Below are 17,439 nucleotides of genomic sequence, written 5' to 3'. Positions count from 1 at the left end.
ATAAAAAGATCATAACGTCACTGTCTTAAGCAAGGCAAACCGGAGCATAAATATAATAAGCAGGCAGCATGTGTTTGATTAGTGCATACATATAGACACCAGACTAGGGATGCCAGGATTACAGTTTTCCTTAGTACGATTATTGCTAGAGAATTTATCAGGATATTACGTTAATCACGATTATTATATTGATTTCAGAAATCTATTCATATGTAAAATCACATTAACACTCTTCGAAGTTTCTTTTATTTCAATCTTTTGATTCTAAAACATAATTATATTACTAATTATATGATCCAATATTTGTATTTGTACACACATCTAAAATTAATTGATTAATTAATTAATTGTGAAAATCGAGTAATAGTGACATCCCTACACCAGACACTTTATTAGGCATACCTTGCTAGTAAAGGGTTGGACCTTGTTTGGCACTTGTTTTTTTGGGGTTTTTTCTTTCTTTGAAACATTCCTCAGAGATTTTGGTCCATATTGACATGATAGCATCGCGCCGTTGGTGCAGATTTGTCGGCTGCACATCTATGATGCGAATCTCCCGTTCCTCCACACTCCAAAGGTTCTCTACAGTGAACCCATCCTCTTCATGTTCATTATCCTGCTGGAAGTAACCATCAGAGGATGGGCACACTGTGGTCATACAAATGAATTGAATTGCAGCCATGTGATTGCCTGATTAGCTATTTGTGTTAACAAGCAATTGAATAGGTGAAACTAATAAAGTGGGTTGTGAGTGTATACTGTATATCAGAGAGTGAAACACTGCTACGCAATTGAATATGAAAGCTCCTGCAGAGTTGGCATCTGTTCATAACCATTGTGATTATCTGGGTAATGTTTAAGGCAAAACTGTTCCACATGGAGGAAGCCTTTGTAAATGTGAGAGGACGCGCTGCCTTCAGACGTCTGAGCAGAACAAGAGAGACGTTTGACACAAACAATTTGTTGGGACGAGACCAAGACCACCTCTTTTCAAGGAAGCACTTGTTTTGGTCTACACCCAAGTGCGATTACTGTATTCACACCTTCCCAAACAAATTGGACTCGCTGCAGTTTGATTAAAGATGGACTGAACGCTGCAGGTGTGAAAGCACTGCAAGAATGTTGTAGACTGCGTGGACACACAGAAACCAGAGATATTTTTCTGTAGAAGAAACTGCATTTCTTGTGCAACTTCACCTACTTCCAAGGTGCAGTATACATGGAAGGACTTTACTACAGGGACAAATTGTGGCCTTCATCAGCTTACTTTTTCTTTACCATTATGTTCCAGGAGAAACTTTATTCACACCATTGAAATGCACAAAGGAAACTTGGAACAGATGGTTTCAAGCAAATAAATGGTGTGAATAAAAAGGGCCTGAATAAGAACAAAAACCAAATGTGGCAAATGTGGTAACAACTAGCATTCGGGAGGATGCAGCCACTCTGTAATGTCAGCTAATGCAGCTCGTATCCTGTGCTTTTATTCGCTGGCGGCTAATGCTGACCATGTTTTGTTATCTCACCCAAAAAAAAAATTATGAAGAACTGAACTTTGCGTTGTTGTATTGGAGCAACTCATGGTCATACGGTTGGTCACATGAGAGTGAAAACAGGTCTGGCATTTCTGGGAGGGCAGATGGACACTTAACAGAAAACATCTCCACTGTCATTTATCACATCGTTTTCTAGGGTTCACGGTGACTGGGGCGATTAGGTTTTCTAATGCGCATGTTGTTTTATTTTTTTTCTATCCCTCTAACCACCATCCGGCCCACTCACGCAGAGCAGAGCGGCCATGTTCCACACCAGAGAGGGCCACGCAAGGCAGCCCACACAGAGGGTCAGCTCGCCCACAGAGTGAGCTGTAATCGCTGAGAGGGAGAAAGAAAAGGAAAAAAAATAAATAAATAAAAAAAGAGAGGTGTTTTGCTTTGGATTTTTGCTCCATCTGTGCAGCTACAAAGAGAATAGGATTCATCAAAATGGTAGCATTCACCCATTTATCTCGGTCTTAAAATGCAGGCTGCAGATAATTAAACTACAAGACAAACGCATTAGGGATAAAATAGGATTAAACTATTTAGATCAAAGTTGTCCAAATGTGAGAGGATTTTCTTTTCAAAGTGACAAAACATAATATTCTACTTTTACACGCGCTTATCCGTCTGTTTAAGTTCTAAGGTTTCTATTCAATTAATGTGGTGTTTCGTCATTATTCTCCTGATGTTTGTATCCTCAAAGCATGATTCTGGCAGATAAGCTCAGTAACGGCCTTTATGGATAATGAGGGAAGACAACAAGTAACAGAACGCAAACTAAAATAATCAGTCTATGCTTTGAGGGTTTTTTCACATTAGTAGCCATTGTTAGGGTTAGGGTTAGGGTTAGAGCCTCCTTTCTCTAGAGTTGTTTGATATGCGGCACAAACCTCCGCTATTCTGTGCTTAAATGTTGCGCTGAATGTTCATTTCTCACAGCACTGGCACACCAAAAGACACTGAAAGACTATTTTTAGGAGAGCAAACAATGCTGCCTCTCTGCCATACAATTTACCAGGCGAGAGCACCACGCTGCTCTTCTACGATATCCCCCTTTGTTTCTTCCATTTACCCCTGTAGCTCCATATTTTAAGGACCTCTTGCGTTTACGACATCCAAACGCTGTTCTGTAACACTGAACTCGTTAAACGAAGTTCCCCCTTAGCGCAATCTTAACACCTTTCTAATTAACACTTCCGGAAGTGTTTCAAAACAGCCACTGGGATCAACCACCGAAGAAAAATTAAATCTTGATTTTTTTTTTTCCTTTTTCTACATCTAATATTTTACTTTTTATTAAAACTGCCAGAATACAAAAGAAACCACAAAGCTTATTATCATTTTACATATTGTAAAATTGCTACTGAAAAACAAACCATGTCCATGTCTTTTTAGTAAATGGATTGTGCTACTTTGGCCTCGTTGTATTGTATTATGTCGTATTCAGCTCCCGATGCCATTATTGAAATGCTTTTGACTGGCAAAGGCCACAAACATGGACATCTCCAAGGTAACTGAGACTAGTTACTTTCGTGTTGTGACTCCAGAGAAATATTTCTCGCTCATTGCCAGTGCTGTTAATGGCGAAGGAAAATTATTTCTCAGTGTAGGCCTTTTTTCACAAGGCGCAAACAGAAAATCTCAAATTATTTAAAGTTTCAGACTTACACAGATCAGCCACAACATTATGACCATACAACGTTCTGCCAGGAAACTTTTGGACCTGGCATTCATGTGGATATTACTTGGTGATACCAAAGCAAAAATGGTTTAGGAACAACTCAAAAAACTTGAAAAGCTGTGTTGACCTGGCCTCCAAACTGCCTAGATACCAAACTGATCAAGTAACTGTGGGATGATCCACAGAGGCTCCTGCCCTCGAGTCATAGGCCTATGTCAGGGCATAGGCCTGCATGCCTGAAGGCTTCAAAAAGTTAGCATCTCCTGCAAGTCCAGTCAACACCCCGGCACTAGCTTCAAGCCCACGGCCAATTTCAGATTGTGGATTCACACTTTGGTGGCGCATTAAAGCAAAGTGGCCTTAGAGGACGGGCTTGATAAGGAATGTGGTAGCAGCCGGGTCTGACACCTGGTAAGATTACATGTAGGTTCAAAGAACGTGAAGTCACTTGCACTGCACTAAACCAGCTGATAATCACCTTGGCCCATGTTGGCTGCATCCTAACTAAACAGCTGCTGGTGTTGCTTTCAGCTAAAATTCACTGATCAATGACTGTAATGCAAGATTAAACACACCGCCCACCATCCCAGCCTCATCTTCACTACATTTAATTTTAGCTTCTGTTAGTTAACTGCTACCCACTAACTGAAAGAGCACACATTTTCTTTAAGTTGGTTCAAGTATCACAGGCATATGTCTTCTCAATATTTTTATGGTCTGTGGTCTGTTCTGCAGAGATACAAGTAAATCTACCGGCGGATCGAATGTAATCTGGGAACCCTTGCACCTCAGCCTACCAGTGTTGCAGTGCTGCTTTGAATCACTACAGCTTTACTCTGGGATGCAACATTTTGCAACCGCCGAGGGCTCTCTGAAAGCCGGTGCCTGTGGTCAGCTAAAGGTCCTTTGTAACGGAAGAAGTTCCAGTCTATAAGTATGACTGTACAATTCAAGTGGATCATATTCATCTCCAATTCCAGGAACTCTTCTCTCTAACAGACATTGTCAAGTCATTAGGCCCTTTTCACAGATGATACCGTTCACTTTGTGATGTACAAGAAAAGTGAGACGAATGTATTTAATGGCTTGACTCCATCAAGTGCCGCGGTAAGAAATGACAGCATGCACAATACACTGACCCGGGCATTAGCTCCACTGAATGGAATCCAGCCATGATTGATGTTATCAGTTACACCTGTGCTTCTCTTGCCATTATGCACCAAAACATCTGCTGTGAAAACAGACAATCCAGGAGCTGTATTCTCATAGTCTCATAGTTCTCACATGGACGTGACAAACTTGAATCAAAACATTCCAGTGCTTGGATGAAGTGGCTCATCAAGTGGCAAAGTTTAATATGCTACAGCTTTTATTTCAATCAGTAGTTTATACAAGATCTAGTATGAGGAGACAGTAAAATAAGTCTGATCAGGATTGCAGCCAATGAACTGAGACTGAAAGCGTACGGCTCGGAAAGGCGCGCTGAGCAAAGGCCACTGCATTAAATAAGTGTTTTGTCACAGCCACGGGGCTAAAATATAGGAATGTAGGAGGAGAGACTGTTCTTCACCGTGTGCAGACTACCGCCACAAATAAATGTGTCACCGTCTGGTGTATGGGTCGGCCAGTTTTAATTGGCATTACAGCTGAGAAGTTAGTGGTGCCGTAGACTCAAGAACTGTCTTTACAGTTGAGAACTAGTCTGTGAAATACATTGCAAACAAAAAATTAAACCTATCCCTTTTCATTATAACTAACATAACTAACATAACTCTGACAATCCTGTACCTAAGTTTATTGCGTGTTTGCCATGTTAGCGAGGTACGTAGCCTGAACTCTAGTTAGCCATTATATACATTATCACCACTGACAGGAAAAGTAAATAACATTGACCATTTGTTGACAATATAATGTTCTACTGGGAAATTTTTGGACCTGGCATTCGTGTGGCTAGATATGTAGAAACATGAAAAACATGAAGAACAGCACAAAGGTGTTGACCTGGCCTCCAAATTCACTAAATCCTAAACTATCTGTGGGATGATCCACAGAGGCCACTCCTCTCAACCAACAGGACCCAACAGACCCCACAAACAACACCAAAGGACACCCTCAGAAAGCCCATGTCCATTCTCTGATGAGTTACAACTGTCTTGGAGGCACAAGGGAGCCCTACACGATATTAGTCCGCTGGTCATCATGTTACTCCTCAAAATCCTCATCGGCCCCAAAATTCCACACAAGGCTGCGCTTGTCTATCCCAGCATCAGCACAAGTCACAGCTTCTGAAAAACAGCAATTCCGTTCCATTCGACTCCAACATGTGCTACGGGCATCAAATAAAAAGACCTGCTGTTTCAGGGACAACGGGAGCCGCAAGATGCTGAATCCTCAGCAGCCCTCCTGTAACTGTAACTACTTCAGCTGTCCCGGGAGGCAGACTCTGAGAGAGGAGATCTCATTGTTGAAAAAAGTGTTATATTGCTGTAATATCTGTGATGTGCGACGTCAAGTCTCATCCCCGCATTTTGTTACCGAGCGTCTCGTCAGCCTCGACTCCAATCGCTTCCCCGCAAGTAAAGAGCAAGCGCACCGCAAATTGCCTTTCAGTGTTGTTTTGACCCTTTCTCTGTTTACGTCTTGTCGATTTAGGCACTTCTAATTCCCCCTGTTGCACTTTGTAAGTCAGCCTAGAGATGGTCACATTCTATATAGAGGAGGTGTTGAAGGAAATGGAAATGCCAGGCGAGGAAGCCAAACTAGAATGATTTTCCGCACTCAGACAAAGAGGAAAAACAGGAGAGAAGAATGTGTTTACTGTGGCACCTGTTCATTCGTTACACAAACAAGCGGCACGCGCACGCACACACACACTCACTCATTCCCCTATTGTCCTGCTGTCATAAATGAGATGGCTTAAAAACACACACACAGGGGCACTGGGGAAAAGTAGCAGCGCTGCATCACTTCAACTCGGCGTGTCAGTGTGAGAGGGAGAGATGGAGGGATTAAGGGACAAACACACTCTGCATGGCCTCCTTACCGACAGTAACTGCGTCCTTGACCTACTGATAGAGTGATATATGCTGCGGAGAGGAGGGGGATGAAGCCCAGGTCGGCCGGCAAAAAGAGAGCTGTTCCCACTCCACAGCACCACTACACTATGGTGAGGCTACTAGCTGCATCGTTATTAATCACATTATTACTTGTAGCAGTGAATTCATACACGTGATTTTAGTGGGACTGTACATTTATTAACCGTTTATGAAGCCCTAAACTATGTTTCTATAATGGAAGCTGCCATTATGGTGGCTATCAAAGATTGGTTATAACTTCTTTTCAGGATTTTAATAGAGAAAAAATTAAAAACTACAAATTATTTCTATTAAAGGCTCAAACTTTTACATTTATTAGGCATTCAAATTTTGTAAAGGTTTCATTTTGTGTGGTGTCTGGCAACAGGATATGGTTATGGGGGTTTCTGTGGGTTGGGCGGGGGGATTGTCACAAGATGGTTAATGTCATTCACTTCTACTTTAAGCGGTCATAATGTTGTGGCTGATGGGTGTACAACGTAACAAAAGAATAGTATAATATAGAGTATAATATTGCATTATACAGTGGCAAGATGGAAATTATGGCTACAGCTACAACTTTAAGTCTCATTAAAGTCTCTTGACTTGTACTGAAACATTACTTACCACCTCTGGTATAACTGTAAATGTGATATGAAAGAGAAACTGTAAAATTGTAAAAATAAAATAAAATAAAAAATGAATGAGACATCTCCGCCAGCTGCTTTCAGTTCCAACACCTACAAGCAGTTTGTTATGTGCTCACTGGAAATTATAACAATGCGTCCCTAATAGATGTGAAAAACATTGTTTTCCATATTTGGTAGGAGCCAGGCTCTGTGTCTGTGTGACAGGTGGCTCAAACCATGCACAGCACGGATCACTGGCCCATCAAATGGCTGCCAGGAGAGCTTCTTAGAAAACGTGCACACTCGCATATTGCGGGCAGGCAAGCATAAAAACACGAGTGCAGACATCTCTTTTTTCTTTTTAGCCTTCACGTTCTCTCTCCAGCATATTCTTAGAGTTTTTGCACCATGTAATCTGCGCTAGTTCGACATCCTCGCTCTGCATGCACAGCAGTAAAATTCCTTGGCTAAATGAGTTTGTTGCAAATCCTCTCCTATTCCGTTCTTTTTTTTTTTTCTAGGCATCCAGACTTTTCTTCAGCCTTGTTGTCCTTTCCCTTAAACTTATTTCTCATCTGAATCTAAAAGCTTCCTCCTGCTGCTCCTCTTATTCTTTGCTGAGCAGGCTTCAAGCTGCAACCCTGGAGATACAATGCAAATTTCACACCAAATACTATCCTTTGCATACATCTCCCATTTCATCCTCCTTTTTCTTTCTTTTAATGTTTTTTTTTTTTTTATTGTACTCGCCCCCTCCTCGGATGCTTCCAGATGATGCAGTAAAGCAGCGCAGCAGGAGCAGGGATTCAAACCCGTAATCAACTTCAGCGGTCACAGGCAACATGATTCAAGAAGTGCACTACGCACTGGCTGCTAAACTGTTACTGTGGCAGTTCACGACATAAACACACAAACAGGCAGACCTGCTGAAATTTACCACCTGACAGCGCATCAATGTGTACAAATAGCTGAGAACCAACTCGGCTTATGTGTTTCCAGTTTACTTGTATTATGACTTCAACTAAACCTGAAATAATCTGGCTTCTTTCAAGAAGCATTATTGGGGTAGCACTTGAAATTAGTTCAGGCCTGAACCAAGAAGTCTGAAATTTGTCAGTTAGTAGTTACATAGCACCTCTCATTGCTATTTTTAATTTCTTCTGTATTACTACTCACACACTGTGCTACTACTGTGTAGCACATTAACTGCTGTGTGTCCCTGTCCTCTCCTCCCCTCCCCTTTTCCCGGGTGCCCTCAGGCAGATGAGTCCCTCCATATGACCTGGGTTCTGCTCAAGGTTTCTTCCTATTGCTCTGGGGGTTTTCAGGGTGGATTCCAGACCAGATTTTCTAAAGCGTCTTGAGACAATTTGCATTGTTATTGACGCTATATAAATGAAACTGAATTCAAATTGAACTGGTGAGTAAATTTATAGGGGGAAAAAAATATTACTGCATTGTGGTTGTATGCCTCAAACAACCAGTTAAGGTTTAGTTTACTTTCGCATCTGACTAAATGCGTATAATACCATATACACCAATCAGGTGTAACATTATGAGCACCTTCCTAATATTGTGTAGGTCTCCCTTGTGCATCCAAAACAGTTCTGACTCATCAGAGAATCGACATGGGGCCTTCTGAGGGTGACCTGTGGTGTCTGGCAACAAAATTTTCGGTTGAGGGGAAGGGCCTTGGTGGATCATCCCACAGATACTTGATTAGTATAGGATCTAGTGAATTTGGAGGCCAGGTCAACACCTTGTTCATGTGTTTTGAGTTGTGTTTTTTTGCCTGTATCAGGTCGCTGCCATCTAGGAGTGTCATTGCTATGGGGTGCGGGTGCCTGGTCTGAGTTAGGTGGATGGTATATGTCTAGGTAACATCAACACTGATGCCAGGTCCAAACGTTTCTCAGCAGAACATTGGATCGTCCCAAGATGCTCAATGTCATTTACTTCTCCTGTAAGTGGTCATAATGTTGTGGCTCATCAATGTACAGTGAGTGCTTTAAAGGAATTAAAGTGTTTTTGAGCATGTCACAGTAAAGTTGACCTCTGACCTGTTGGGTTGAGGCCAATAACATGTAAGGACCATGGTGACCCTGGCCTCTGAAAAACTAATTCTTATCAGTTTGTCCTTGAATCCCAATTGAAAAGATCTGTTGAAGTGTTCTTGATAATTGCGCACGCAAGGATGGGAGACACAAGGTCACGGTGACTCGAACAAAGAAAACAAGCCTCAAAATAGATTCTTCACACACCGATAACTCCTCAATAGAAGAGAAGTGAAATTACCTTCAAAGTGTGAATGTGTTGTTTGGAAAATGCACTGGTTTAGATCTGGAGTCGGAGGTTCTACTTGTGGCTTTCCTCCTGTGAAGACCCTCCGCCGGGGCCTCGTAAAACACTGCCTGTTGTTTGCGTTTGCCCATTTCTTCGTTTCACTTTTTTTTTTTTTTACTTTTTGAGGAAAGCCGGCTGCTTTGATCTCGGCGAGGTCAAAACCAGTGGGCTGAAGGAAGCAGGTGGCTTGCCCTGAGACAGGACGGACTCTGCTGCCAGCCAGTGTGACCCTGTCTCCCTCCCTCCCCTTTTCACACCCACCCGTCTCTGCTTGGCTCTGGCCCTGCAGCGACGGGGCTCAGATTGGAAGTTATTTTTCCCACCGAGTCAACAATCACTCCCCCTCCAACGGGTCCTGCAGTCGCTGGGTGAAAAACCTGGGTCCCGCAGTCTCTGGTGTGTGGGGTTTGCAGCATTCTGCACTGCGATAATTGAGGTAAACTGAGAACAGGCTATATTTGTTATTTTGCTGAACGCTGTTGAAATCTTTACAGCACTTTGCCCGTGGTCTAGCTTTGAATTCCGACAAAGCACAACACTTAACTCTGAGAGGACAGCGTCTGCACGAGCATGATGCATCATCACAGCGGCTCAAAAAGCAAAAGCTCTTATGCATAAAAGCTAAATGGCCTCTTGTAGTCATTTGTGCTCGTACGCTGAGGCGCCACTAGAAGCTGTCTCTACATCAACAGGTTGGACGTGGGAAGTCTTCAGTAATGGCATTACACACATTTATGCATCATCATCGAAGCTTCATCATCATCATCGAAGAATGACATTACATAGACAATATAAAGTAGAAGCGAAATATGTCATCTTCATTTAGCTTATCTGTAAGGTGAAAAGGTGTTTTTTAATTGAAACGCTATATCTAAATAAGCAGATTTTACCTGTAACCGATATACACGCAGGAATGTCCGCTGTGACTTAAATTCCGTCGATGCCCAAATAGCTAGCGCTCCAATTTCATAAGTCATCATTAAAATACTTGATGCTGACCAAACCGAGGACTCAACCATGCTCTCTTGCGAGTTTCGTTTCCATTTGAAGGACACATAACCAAACGGTGCAATTACAGCGTAGTAGCCGCAGTTAGAAGCTAAGTGCACGTCCACAGGGCGCCTCACGTCCGCCGTCCGATGGTTAAAGTGACTCGGAACCAAGTGAACACCAGATCCAGAACACCAGCTCAAGCAATGCGTTTCATACACATACACACAAATGACCAGGGAGTAAATTATTTTTGGCAGCCTTTCACTTCCTGTTCTTTTAACTCAATACATCAAACTTGAAAAAATCCAAAAAAAAAAAAAAGAAAATGTATTATTACATTGTGGATATAGAGTAATCATTTCAGGTAGGCCAATTGAATCAAGGCATTTTTGCAAAAAAGTATTATATTTCAAAAGTAGTGACATTTCTGTCTCTTCCTTTCTGCCTTTATATTCCAGACAGATGGAAAGATCCCTTTCTTCCCCCTGGGTAGAATAAAACTTCTAAAAGTGATTCATGAAAATAAACCACTGACACAAGGGATAATGGATGAGTTCATGCTGTTAATTCCAACTCTGCCATCAGCACCTCACAGAAGAAACTGAAATCAATTAGACTGAGCATTGTGCGCTTTTCTCCCGCCACCCTTAGTTGCCACGTTTCTATTCCTATCAGAAGTGGAAATTGGTACGGTATACTCTTATTCTAATGTAATCTATCTGATTAAAGAAGAGACTGGATTGTGTCTTCTTCTTGTATGAGGTTCACTGACCGGCCCAGATATGATTTTTAGAAATATCCAATAGGAGCAGCAAAAACACGTCCAGAGCATAGACTGTATAAAACATGCACAATGCGTTCCCCATACAATACTGTAGCGTCCGAGTGGACATTGAAAGAATGACAGGGAGTGATCACAAATATTCTGCTTATTGTTTTATTGTTGCAACTGAAATTGTTACTGTCGGCCGCAACTACCCCAACATTGCCAAACTTATCTGACAGCCCTCCAAAGCCAAATTTTAGAAGTAGCTTAGCATATGACTTCATTAAAAAAAATACAGGATAAATTAATGCTACCTGACACAGAATGTGAACCACAACACCAGGTTTTGGTGCCTAGATTCCTGTTGTTTCTTCGTAATGCAGCAATAGATTTACTTCTGTGTTCCATGTCGGAGATATGTTTTTATAGATATCTCCAACGTCTTTTGATATCTGTCAGTACAGTCAATTGCACAGCAGCTCTTCACGCTTTTTTTTTTTTACATTAATTTTACAATGCAGACGCTATTAAAGCCTATGATTCAAACTAATGTTGCGAATCTCCATGCTCACATTTCGCCGCTCAGTGGCTGTAACCACGGAGACCTCCGCATGCTGTGGCATCACATGCATACCCTCTATACTGCGAGGGACCACTTGACTGAGCGGTTGTCATGGCAACTGCTAGTCATCACAGTGTCATATCCTGTTTCGAGAGAGTTGCTGAAACAAAACTTGGACATTTGAACACACCTCAGCATTATATTAAGTATCCAAAATGACAGAAAACATCCTTGGGAAAAAAAATAATAATAATTCTATGTGTACTCTGGCTACATGCTTTGGCTTCACTTTTGAGAAGCTGTCATGGCGGCCATTGTTTTTTTTTTTTTTACAGTCTATGGTCCAGACACTGTGGCAGCTCAAACGGGAGCTCCGAGTTTCACAATGTCTATGAGAGTGGTGCAAATGCGGAGCAGAATGCATGACGATGCGAGCAGGGAGAGACAACATGGAGAACTAACATCCTGTGGATAGACGCCAAAATAAATTGTCTGCCAGCCATTTGGATGGAGGTTCTGTACAAGTAGATGAAGCAATCTAGCGGAACATGATAATTCAAAGCAGCAATTCACCAGCATAGCTATATAGTTAATGGCCCCTCTGTTGTTTCCACAGCAAACTATGCACATACACGATTTATGATGGATGGAGACAGTGAATCACTTAGAAATAACAGATGCAATAGACAAATAATGAGACACATGACATAGACCGATCTCCAGTATAAATTAAACCGTGCATCAGACATTACAAAAACCTCATTTGATTCTTCTTCTTATGTACTGTGTGAGCAGCATTACTTTCAGCCATGAGTCTCTGTGCTGCTGTGTCAAGAGTCCACAAGTTTAGGAGAAGAATCTCGAGCGCTGGCAACCGTCCCTCCACCTGCTAATTCTCGCAATGACAAACACACTCAGCAATGACAGCAGGAGAGTACTGCAGGCATGCAACTCTTGCCGTGCCAAGAGTGAAATGATGAGCAACTGCACAGACTTTTTGCCACAGAGCTTTTGAATGTCGCTGCGGTTCAAACCAAGGAAGCCACCCCGCTTCAGTACCCCTCACACACACTCATTATTTCCCTTTAGCCTTTTATCCAATTAGCCTGCTCTCCGTTCTTCCTGTACTTATCCAGTCGATTTATTTCTTCCTAGGTTACTTCCAAACCTTTTATCCAGTCAGCACAGTCCCCACCACCTCCATTTACTCTGAAACTATTTAATAAATAAAAAAAATGCTCGTTTGGAATTTCAGTGGAGATATGTTGTAAATCTACACATTTGACGCTGATTTGAATTGAATCATCCTGCTCCACTTTACAACACCCGCCCTTTGTCCTGCTCATCATCATCTTTAACCTGGCTCGGCATCAGAGGTCGCCGTCCACCTCCAGCCAAGTTCATTACCTCACCTACATAGGGTCACCTTCGCATCTGAGCCGCTGCCATAAAATAAATGGATAAATAAAGTGCATCGCGTTGGTCTTTCCTGGCTGTGGTCTCAGCTTAACAGGTGCACCTTGAAATAAATGTGACGCAAACATCTGCGAAACTTCGTAGCGACTAATGCCACGGTAAACGACAATAATGCGTGTGTGTGTGTCTGTGTGTGTCTGTGCGGGCTCATAGGTGAAGAAGGTGACAAAGACTGCCCACTGTCAGGAGTGGCAAATTTCATGAACATCTGCTGCTGACACACACGCATCACAGCATGGAAAGTGAGAGGAGGGCGTGGGCGGAAAGAGAGCGGCTCCGGCGCACGCTGCTTGGTCACATTTACATGTATTTGTGTTTACCTGTACATATGCAAACACAACTGCGCACAGACACGGATCTCGGTGCTCTGAAGAAAAATATATAAACATGGGCGCGTGCATGTTGTGTACATTCTGTGTGTTTCTGAGAAACTCATTAATCCAAGAATTTGGCAGAAGACCTTGGATGTTAACCTCCTCCATGTGCACACACACACACACACACACACACACACAAAAAACACGACGTTTATTTTACCCCGCTGTGTCTCTGCGAGTATGTTTTCACACTGGCTGCTTGGATTTAATGAAACGTGCTTTTTATTCCAGTGGAGGCCTGGTTGCACAGTTAGGATACAGACAAAATTCTTCCTCAATACTTGGGAGTCGAAAATCATCCCAACTGATACATGGTTCAAAGTCACACAATGTTCGTGTGATATATTAAAATCGGATTTATTTAATCACTGAGCCACATTAGAGGGATGTTTTTTATAGAGTTATAAATTATCGTTGCGACTTCATTGTCTTTCATGACTTGCATTATGTCAGTAGGAAAGATTTCTGGGAAGAAGGCTGACGCTGGCATGATACTGGCTGACTGGACTTGTTCTGTGGATCACACTGAAATCAATACAAAGCCATCGGGCGAACAGTGTCATGCATCCAACAAGTGCTCTGAACAGTGGGCGATGTCTACAGATGGAGCTGCCGCTGCATCGTGGAGGAGTGTTGAATGCAGTCTTCCACTCACCACCCTCTCTGATGCAAACGAAATGGTGGTGGTGCACTACCTGAATCAAGCTTGGAAAACACCCAGACATCTGAAGGAGCTCAAAAGCAGAAGGCCTGGCTATCGGACATACAGGATATCGTAGCCAACAAGTGGTCTGAACGATGGGGGATGTCTACGGTCCGGGTCCCTCATTGAACATTCAAGTCCAATACTAACTAATCTATCGTCCAGCATTTCGTCTCTCTGTAATCTTTGCACGCAAGAAGCAGTATCGTCCATATCATTCCTACTGAAAATACCAAGCCGGGAAGCCAGAACTTGCCAGGTTGATGTGATAAAGCTGGTATCTGTACTCCACCCGTGATTATCTTTAAAAGTAGAAGATTACTTTGCAAGCCTGAATGAACTGTGCATATGGCATCAATAATTTACACTTAAACCGGGAAATCGGGGGTCTCCAGTATGTGGAGACAAGTGACCCCCCGTGGTTCGAGCAGAGCTGCTCAACTTGAAACGTTTTTGAGGATCTGAAGAACAGATCTCAGCTGACTGTTGGGGTTTCAGATTATTTACTACCTACTTAGATTTATATATTCAAAAGGATCTCAGTGGAGATGCCAACAAACAATAATAAATAGCCACATATTATTAGAGCTATTGAGATATATGAATTTGAACCTGCACTTTTGAGCTGTGGAAATTAGCTGCGAACCCAACACTAACACATCGTGATGCTTAAGTTGATATGCAAGCGTGTTGCATTAGTACACATCCAGCAGTTATTTAGCAAAACTGTGAGTGATCAAAGACAGAGCCAACACCTGCGGGAGATACCTGGCTCCACACATACACAGTGTTCACCAGGTAGCTGCTGTGTCTGTGCTAATTGGTGCTGAGCAGCTAGTGTAAAGCTGAATTTTTTTATTTATTTGTTTTCGTTTCTAAAAAAAAAAAAAAAAAAAAACAGGTGGATGCTGTGGCTAAATCTGACATGAAAGCACTGAGAGTGAATGATGACGGTAAATGTGTTAGCAACAATGGACAGAAACTCACGGTAAAAACTGATGGGAGCTCTAGATGATGGTGATAACTTTTGCTTATTTTCAAAATACTGATTAAGGTCAATTAAAACCAACATCCCCATTTTCATCTCTGTTAAACCAACATCTCTCTATTTCATTGTTTCCATTTCACTATTCTCTCACCCGACACTTTTGGCTTCTTTCTCTTTCCTCCCATTGTGCTGTTCTTCCACCATCCCCCACTTTTCCCCTCGAGACGAGGACTGTCAGCGGGGCCATATATCTGACATAGTGCACCACACACACACACGCGCACACACACATCCAGTCCGCGATAGAGTGTTCACTAATGGGCCAGCGGGTATGAGTGGAATGGGAGATGGAGCCGGCGGTGTATTGCTGACTCCATCAGACGGGTTATATAAGACAGTGACAAGGATTTTCCTTTGCTATACATTTTTACAGTTATGGCCGATACCGTAATGTCAACACCAGCACTGTAAAGATCACTGGATTAGTGTACAGCACTTAGCAGGGACGGCTGTAGGTTTTAACCTTCATACGTCACCGAAACATCAGGATGTGAGAGCATTAATACCGGTAGACGTAAATTTTCTCCAAAAAACAAGATTATTTAATAAGAAAATCACACATAAACGAAAGGCGACACAAATCCACATTTGAGAAGCTGACACCAGGATGTTTTGCGAGTATCTGTGTACCAGTTTTACACTAAAACTCATGAAAAGTGATATTCTGCTCTGAACACTGCTAATATTTTCAAATGATCTGGTGTAGTTGAAAAGGTCAAAGATCGCATTTTTTCCAGCTCTCCTGGACAAAAGTCACAGAGAGGCTGAAAGAATCACTCCTAGCCTTTTGTTTTTAAAGAAATATTAGATTACTAAAACATCCTACTTGTCTGTATAATCAGTTAACTTTAAGCTCTGTTATTCGTGCATATCAAACAAGACGTGCCACAAGAGGCTGCTATCAACTGCCTGAAGCTAAACAAAAAAGGAAGTGAGGTATAGATTGGACACATACACGCACACAAGTGCACACACATACATATACACATACATATATGTGTTGGTATTTTATTGTTATTATTGTAATGATGGTGATCGTTAATAATGACTGCCGGTGTTGGTGATAATAGTTGCTGATTATTGATTATTGTCATTTAGAAGTATTAATCCATTTACATTTAGTTTAGCTGAATGAAAGAATGTGAACTCATTTTATTTCTGTTTTTACTGTTTTTATCTTTTATGTGTGGACCCCAGGAAGATTAGCTGTTGATGTGCAGCAGCTAATGGGGACCCATTAGCAATAAACACAATAAAAGTCCGCATCTGTCTGTCAAGCTGCTGGATTGCTCAGACTTTCCTGGACATACGCTCTGTAGCCTGAGATCATGTCATCTCAACAGTATCACTATCAGCGGACGCGCCGCCTTATGTCAAACACTCAGCGCTACTCCTTTAAACGGATGGATATATGCAGCCCTCGCGCTGCCCTGCTCAGGCTCACTCAGCCCGACACATGAATAACACGGAAAACACAGAGAGAAATTCCACTTCTGTTGCTTCACCTGATCCGAGTGACTTTTCCTCCCTCGCTTCCCTCCGTTTCTCCCCCCTCACACACACACACACACACGCGCACACACCACACCGTGCAGTCGCACTCTTTCACACTCCCTCCGTCTCTCCTCGCACAAACACCAGGCAGAGTGCTGGCTCTCCTTGGCAGGGAGCCTCTCTAACAACGTTTAGTGCTACAACCCAGAAGGTATACGCCATCAGCGCCTTCCTAGAGGCTTGCATGCTGACACAAGTGATGAATGACTCTTAGGAGAAATCAGAAAGGTTGCGATGTTGTAAACAGTGGAGTCACGCTGTGGTCTTTGACAAGAACCATGCAAAGTGCTCGCATGGGATCTGCTTTTGCTTTCAGTAAAGGAATCTGACAGGGGTAACATGCCAAGACGGAAATCATAGGTTCCACCTTCCATGTCTGTCTGCACTTACTGACATTGTTCAAAGCATTTAAATAGAATGGATGAGAACTTTACAAATTTAAAAACCGATAATAGATACAGTGTTGCTGTATGAGAATTAAAACAAAGCTGGACCATCCTGGACAAGTCCTCCTACCCACTCCACACCACACTGGCCAGTCTAAGGTGCACCTTCAGTAAGAGACTCATCCTACCCAAATGTACCACAGAACGCCACAGAAGGTCATTCCTGCCCGCGGTCGTCAAACTTTCTTCAAACTAACTCCTCCCGCTGAGTGCTGGTCACCCTCAACAGTCTTTATGCATCTTACA

At 42.4% G+C, this 17,439-nt stretch overlaps 1 protein-coding gene across 2 annotated transcripts in view; it reads right to left on the bottom strand.

Moving 5' to 3' along the window:
- raver2 (ribonucleoprotein, PTB-binding 2) overlaps positions 1 to 17,439 on the bottom strand; it is an 86,793-nt gene that overhangs the window by 68,158 nt on the left and 1,196 nt on the right. The window lies entirely within an intron of this gene.

This window comes from Mugil cephalus, chromosome 6, assembly GCF_022458985.1.
Source record: "Mugil cephalus isolate CIBA_MC_2020 chromosome 6, CIBA_Mcephalus_1.1, whole genome shotgun sequence".
In the NCBI taxonomy this organism is placed as follows: Eukaryota; Metazoa; Chordata; class Actinopteri; order Mugiliformes; family Mugilidae; genus Mugil; species Mugil cephalus.
Note: the sequence above shows the minus strand (reverse complement) of the source record. Positions and strands in the feature narration are given on the sequence as shown.